This window comes from Coenobita brevimanus, chromosome 56 (assembly GCF_032717465.1).
Source record: "Coenobita brevimanus isolate Jiangsu-jjx chromosome 56, ASM3271746v2, whole genome shotgun sequence".
Lineage (NCBI taxonomy): Eukaryota > Metazoa > Arthropoda > Malacostraca > Decapoda > Coenobitidae > Coenobita > Coenobita brevimanus.
The window spans coordinates 3,259,012-3,267,157 of NC_137009.1; the positions used below are offsets into that span (position 1 = coordinate 3,259,012).

General features: G+C 40.1%; 1 non-coding gene across 1 annotated transcript; it reads left to right on the plus strand.

Annotated features, from left to right (window-relative positions):
* Nucleotides 1-304: 304 nt before the first annotated feature.
* On the plus strand, nucleotides 305-423 carry LOC145401857 (5S ribosomal RNA). Its single transcript, XR_013897696.1, has one exon. It is a non-coding gene; the product is annotated as a 5S ribosomal RNA (ribosomal RNA).
* The last annotated feature ends 7,723 nt before the right edge of the window (nucleotides 424-8,146 follow it).

Here is an 8,146-nt window from a genome sequence, read left to right on the forward strand (position 1 = left end):
TGCAACAAACTGGTATGTCATCTGATTCCTCACCCGCCTGCCCAGGCTAAGCGACCTCTACACCCGCAAAACGCTGAACATAAAGTGCTACTTTGATAATTATAAAATAGACAAATTCTAATACGAGTCAAATATGGGTAAAAAACGATAGTGATTTTAGTGAAATAATAACGATAGTGATATTTGTGAAATATACGATAGTGACGTTTCTGCTGTGTTTAAAACAGTAATGTTTGTGAAATATTTACGATTCTTACGTTTGTTTAGTATTTACGTTAGTGACGTTTGTGAAATATTTATGATTCTGAACGGCCATGCCACGTTGAGTACACCGCTTCCCGTCCGATCAGCGAAGTTAAACAACGTTGGGTCTGGTTAGTACTTGGATGGGTGACCGCCTGGGAACACCAGATGCTGTTGGCATCCCTACGTGTCAAGTGGGGTTGGTGGAGGATTAGTGCCCCTCCCTGTAAAACAATTAACTCTAAGCCCTTGACCACCCCGTTTGGGATACATGGCGTCTGGCAATGGATGGATGGAAGTTTGTGTACTGGTTACTATAGTGACGTTTATGAAATATGTAATTAAGAGTGACTAATATTGTGTTTTCATGAAAAGGAAAATGATTAATGAAACATTTATGAGAGTGAGGGTTGTGATGTATTTATGATATTTACTCATGACATATTTACGATTGTGATGAGAATAATGTGTTTTCATGAAACACAAAGTGATTCGAGTAATATTTATTGTGAAAGTGATGACTGGGAAAATAGCCAGATGGTTACTATCTCAGTCAGTGTCATCTTAGTAGAAATGCGGATTGTGACAGTGGCAAAACAGGCATGAGTGGCGCCTTCAGAAATCTTTCAACAGGGGCATTTGTGCATAGAAATTGTTAATTTTATGTATAAATGCCAGTGTATAACAACTTCACACAGAAAATAAGTGAATTAGCCCTAAGTGAAAGAAAGTGAAATAAGTGTTGGTAAAGTATGGAATCAGTTTATAATGCCATTGTGCGATAAGGAAGAGAACAACACGCTTCTACAGAAAAACAGGTAGGAGCATATTTTCCCTAGTAATATACAGTACATGATCTTCCATGTTGCTTATTTGCAGCCACACACATCTCAATGCACACTGACAGCATGGAAGCATGGAACGACCGGAATAAAAGCACAGTTGTGAGACATGACCCAAGACAGCAGAAGGAGGAAGTTTGGAGTCTTCTTAAAGACCAGGCTCAGTACAGCACTTGGCGGGCTGGTGCGGCTCACTCACACAGACAGTGAGGCCATGGCTGGGTGCATCCATCCGAACACAGGCCTGTTTAAAGCCAAAGATTACTTCCAATCAACTTGTCCTCACTCCAAAGTGCCAACACCTAGCGACCTGGGAACGTTCGCATTGGAAAAGGAAGACTTGGTGAATAACATTAGATATATCTGAACTTCCTTTGTTGTATGGTTGCATAGCTGTGAGAGTGAGAACTAGAGCCATATTGTGAAAATTCCCCTTAAGCTGAGAGACAGCACTGTGAAAAAGTCCAGGGCCTAAGGGTTAAGCCGTCTTAACCACTAAACGGGATTTATCAGTAATATGTACACGCACGAAAACTTTCAGTAAAAAAATATGGCACTGATTTTTTTTTTTTTTCACGAACTTTCTGCTTCCATTTATCACATAAATATACAGACTGCTGGTGTGAGGCTTGCCCAACCGCACTTCCTCCTCCCTCCCTCCTGCACTTCCATCTCCTCATCAGTGCTAATATCCCCCTCTCCAGGATCATCAGTACCCTCTGAACCATTCCCACCATCAGAAACAATGGGCGCACAGTGGGGGACTCATGTGATCCACTCTCCTCATCTGACACATAAATATTAACATTCATCATGGCGATCGCTTTCCTCAGAGGAAGAGTCACTTTCCTCATTCACAGTTGGTGATAATGTGACCTTGAATTCACTCCCTATCGCACTATCACTAAGACCTTTTCTTTTCTGGCCTTTGGACTTCATTGGTGTTAAAGTCAGTGGCTGCAGGCGCTCAGCCAAGGATCTAGACACAGGGAGAACTTTTTGCATTGGTCTATCCATTAAGCAGGTACACAGGTAACTGAAGCGTGACTTGCATGCATGCAGAAGGGTTGCCAGTGTCTGTGTGTGGTGGAAACAACCCTCGGAATATTCAAACAATGCCGTGAAACACTAGATCATGTATACGTGCCACCCGGACGTCCCCAGGCCATCATGTATACATGACTCCCAGACACTATGGGTTAATAGAAAGAATACAGTTCGGCAAGGAAAATAATAAAAATTAATACATCATGTTTGAAACCACAATGAGGAGAGGAAATGATGAGGAAAGTTTGGGAGTTACTATAAATAACTGCCAAAGAAACTCTAGAGTGAGTGTATTTTAGACAGTAGCAAGGCAAAGTGCTTAGATTCATTGCAAGGAAAGTCAATAGTTAGACCACGACTAGAATGCTGTGTGCAGCTTTCTATCCGTATCCATATTAAGAAAGAAGACAGAAAAGAGAGAGTGCACAAAACTGATCCAGTCACAGCAAATTTTACCTTATGAGAAACGACTAACGAAATTAAATGTTTTATTTTACAATATTAACGACTCATAGGAAATCTAATAATGTAAGTATTTAACATTCTTAATGAATTCGACAATGGTAGATGATTTTTCAGCATACTAACTGATACCAAGAATAAAAATAAAGAAAACTCAAAAGAAAGAGATGCAGCACAAATATAGAGCAAACTTTCTTCAATACTCGTATGCACGTAGTGGAACAATGGAATGAGCTACCAGCAAAGGCAGTTACTGCTAAAACTAATGATCATTGTTAAATTTGGATAGACAAATATTTCGAGGTTATGGGCTATAACTAATCAAGTAATGTTTTTTTCCAGATTGATGAGTATACTGACGACAATAAGACATTTGCTTAATTATGTGAATATTCGGCAACTGTGTATCCTCTGTTGTTGTTAGAGATTACTACTCCACTGTTGCTCCTCATCTACTTCTCCTACAAGTATTTCCATGCATGTCTTTTCTAACAAAATTTTTTCCACTACCATTTTTACAAGATAATGTGGTGGAAGGAGAAGATCCTTTTTACAGTCCATTTCTATTACATGTTGGTTAGAAGTTAGTATAATTAGCATATTTAAAAAAAAAAAAAAAAAAAAAACATGGTCCAATAGGTCTCCTGTTATCTGTACTTCATATGTAGTTGTATGTACCATTATATCCTTTATGCATCCACCATTCACAAACACTGCACAAGATAGAGTTACTGTCCATGCCCTTATAGCAAACTGTGCGTAATCACACTCCTGCTTTGACCGCACTAGCCTACCCTAGATCTTGTCACTTTTGTTTTATCCACGTTTACTCTCAAACCCTTTAGCCCCATTCTATCTCCCCATCTCTTAAGTCTCTTCCTTTGGTACCCTCACATTCTCATCCATCATCACCAAGTCATTTGCATAAAATTCTGAAGAAGCACAAGAAAACACCAAGTATCATTTATAATGGGACTTAAAACTGACCCCTAAAACACACAATCGTTCATAGAATATTCACCACTTAAACCTCCATTCATTGTGACATATGTGCGAGCACCTTTGTACATTCCACAACCACTCGTACCAGCCATGCCTCAGTTCCAAGCTTTCTTACTGCCCACTTCAACAACTTTCTGAGGACTCTGTCAAAAACCTTCAAACCAACAAAACCACAGTAGCATACAAGCCTGTCATCTTTCCCATTTATTTTTCCTCAAGCTGTCAGACAATGAAAATTGCATCAATATCTCTTTGCTTGCAACAAACCGATATAACTTCCGTTCTCGGTAAAGTTTTTGAGACACTAATTAACAAACACATAGTCAAGCATCTAGAAATCAATAAATTAATCAATGATCGGCAGTATGAATTTAGACAAGAATTTTCAACTGTAGATATTCTTTGTCTTCTTACCCATCAGCTTAACAAAACAATAAACTAACATGGTGAAACACACACAGTAGCACTTGATATTTCAAAAGCATTTGACAGAGTATGGCACCAGGCCTTATTGTCTATGATGTCACACTATGGCCTTGCATCACTGGTTCCTCTAATTTATTCTTACCTTCATAATAGAATAATACGGGTCATGGTAGATGGAATTTACTCTTAGTTTCATTCCATAAATGCTGGAGTACCTCAGGGATCAGTTTTGGCGCCAACCCTCTTTCTCATTGATATTAATGACCTCCTATCTGTCACTCACAACCCAATACACTCGTATGCTGATGACTCGACCCTTCACAGTTCTTTCACATTTAGTACCTCCTTTACACAATTTGATATTATAAAATTCCCAAATAAACACAGCAGTTTCTCTGAACCAGGACCTTTCTGAAATTAATCAAGGGGGACAAAAAAAATCTGGTCTCATGTAATGCTCAGAAAACTAAATACATTAATTTCTCCAATGGAAAGAATCCCTCAGACTTTTGCATAATTTTAAATGATGTCAATATTCCAATATCCACTGCAATTGATATGCTAGGTGTTTACTCCAAGCCCCAACCTAAGCTGGACAGCTTATGTTAAGTCCCTTGCTAAAAATGCTTCTAAAAAACTGGGACTTATGTACAGAGTTCGTGAGTTCTTCACTGACGAGGAGATGGTGCAATATACAAAAGTCATATGCGTTCTCAGACTGAATATTGTTCATCACTGTGGGGTGGATGTGAAGCGGTTGCATTGAGGCAGTTGGACAAAATTCAAAATATAGCCATTAGATTAGTCAATAATCCTGCCATAACGCAAGACCTTCCTCAATTATCAGTACATAGAGACGTTGCTTCTTTAGCATTATTTTATCGATATTTTTTCCGTAAGTGCTCTGACGAACTGGCTTCAATTGTGCCTCCCCTTCACATTTTCTCCCGAAATACTCGGGCAGCTGGGAGCGCCCATTAACTCACACTCTCTCCCCCACAATGCAGAACTGCTTACCAAAATTCATTTATCCCCAGAACTACCACTCACTGGAATTCACTTCCTGGGAGTTGCTTCCCACATACATTTAATCCTCTCGAATTTAAATCCAGTTATAAGGATTTTATGAATGGAGGATACCTAAAGGCACATGGACTTTTTTTTTTCTTAGTTTTTCCTTCCTCCATTCATTATAAAAAAAACAACAACTCATCAATATTCTTCCTTTTATTATTATCATTATTTTTAGTAGTAGTAGTAGTAGTAGTAATAGTAGTAGTAGTAGTAGTACCCAAGAAGTTATGGGTAGAGCCAGAAGAGTGCAAGTACCATAAATTACTGGTACATAACCCTGACATACCCATAACACCGGATGAAAATGCCTTATAGTAAGTTTGTTACCACCTAAGCTCAGCCACTCCCACAACGTATTTTTTTTTTTTTTAAGAGTAAAATTGGATTAAACTTAATTATGAAGCAGTCAGCGTGGATTTTTTTATAATGTGCTCGACTCTGGGTATAGGCTTCACAGCCTGCTCCCAAGGCCCAGTAGTCCTCCTACATATCATACACCTCTACATGTCACCATTTCGGGATTAACACCCACCGTCCATATTGAATACATTCCAGGGCTGCCTCATACAGGACTGGTGTACTGGTATTGGCGGGGGTATTTTTACGACATGTCGGTGGGTCTTCTGGTAGATCGGTAAAGTCTGCTTTACATGAAATTCAAATCCTTAAACTGTTCCCTCCCTCAGCAGGGATTTGAACTTGGGTCCTGTAGGACCGCAGGCCACCTCTCTACCGGTTGAGCCACCGCCAACCCCACGGATGTATCTTCCAATCTGACTACATTTGGTCATCAGCTGAACTGGAAGGGATAAGGAATCTTTGTCAGCTTAGAACCAGTGAGCTATAGTGCACACCAGACACAGCCAAAGTAACTGACCTGATGGGTACAGCCAGTGAGACGACCTGTTCCTGGGTCCAGTTGGCGGCGATAAGGTCAGACACAAGGCACCAATGATCAGGTGTGCGACCAAGGAACTGGTAGGACAGGGTCTGCATTGGGCATGGTATCACAGCTGCGTGGGATAGTAGTATAGTGTCATAGTTTATGTTTCCTATTTCAAGTCTTGTTTTACTTGGCACAGGGGAGAGCACTAGGTGTCTAGCCCCTCCTTCATCTAGAACAGGGATTCCCAACCTTTTTGTTCCTCTGCACCCTTTGGCATTCTGACAGGTTCCCATGTAACCCCCAAGAATTAAGGATCAAAAATTAATAAAATTATATTACTTTTATATTATTATGGAATCTATTTGTGTAGACTGCATAGCGATCTTAGTGTTGATAACATCAGTAAACTGAACTCAGAGAATTTATATAACAAGAACAATAAATGAAAAGACAAGAGTTTCCAAAATTAATTCTAAAAATTAATTTTTAAAATTAATGTTGAAATGACATCGAAAAAAAAAAGGCATCTTTTTTATTAACTTCAGAAATTCTTGTCCTTTCATTTATTGTTCTGTTAATGTACAGTTATCTCTTTATGCAACACTTGCAACAAAACTACAGCAACAGTGCTGGTGACGAATAATGTTAACACAACCTCACTAGCTGTGCACTTCAGTAGGAATGAATAACTCAGCTATTACCAGGTGGTAGCACCGTTGCCTTGAGTTGCCATATACATACCTGATCGTTTCACGCCCAATACAGATTGCGGGCTACGGGGAGTCGCATAATAGTGAAAAAAATGATATAGTCACCTATCTATCTATCTATTGCCAGACGCCTCAGTCCCGTTCGGGGTGGCCACAAACAAATCGCCTCCACGCCACCCTGTCCCCTGCCATTTCAATGCCCTGCTCCCAACAACGTCCAAGCATCACTTCCATACGTTAGAGTTGGTATCACAATACTGTCATGTAGTAACTTCTTCACTTCCATGCTCACTTCCCTGTTTCTTATCATTGCTTTCAAGGAACCAGCAACCTTTCTTCCCTGCTGTACCCTTTCAAGCACTTCACCCTCCAAACCTCCATCCTTACTCATCACACTACCCAAGTGCTTAAACGTACTCACACTTTCCAATTCCTCACCATCCAGCCTCACTGTACGTTCACTGACTTCACCTCTCTCAAAGACCATCACTTTACTCTTACCTACATTCACCTTTAGATTTCGTTTCTTACACACTCTCCCAAACTCATCCACCAAGCCTTGCAGCTCCCTTTCGTCTTCACTCAACAACACAATATCATCTGAAAACAACAGTACAGGGAGTTTCCAAATACTACCTTCTCTCACCAGGGCCACTCCAACATCCACTACCCTACCTTGTACCTCTGTTATTACCCCATCCATGTACAGATTGAACAACCATGGAGACATGACACATCCTTGTTTCAACCCAATCTTCAAAGAGAAAATTTCACTCAGTTCACCATCCACACGCACTGCAGCCTTATCACCATCATACATACTCTTCATAGCATTCAACAACTTCCCATCTACTCCATATATTCTTAATACTTTCCACATTCCTTGTCTATCGACCCTGTCATATGCTTTCTCCAAATCCATGAAAGCCGCATACAACTACTGTCCCTTCTCTAGAAACTTTTCCACTAAAGATCTAAGAATGAATATCTGATCTACACAACCTCTTCCCTTCCTAAAGCCTCCCTGTTCTTCTCCAACAAATTCCTCTGTTCTTTCTCTGACTCTGTCAATAAGTATCCTACCATACACTTTTCCTATTATACTAAGAAGACAAATGCCCCTATGATTACTACACACTTCTTTTTCCCCTTTTCGTTTATACTAGGGAATAATTATACCTGACTTCCAATCTTCCGGGACTCTACCTTCCTCCCAGGCCAGTCTGCACATCGTTCACATCTATTCTACTACTATCTCTCCCTCATGTGTCAGCATTTCACCACACACTCCATCAATTCCTGGGGCTTTCCCCAATTTAACTTTCTTCATTGCTTCCACAACTTCTATCCTAATGATTTCTTCCTGTCTTCTCGCCTCCCTACTTCTCCCAGCCATTCCCCAGCCACTTATACTCACATTACTTCCATCCTCTATGTTCAACAATTCCTTAAGT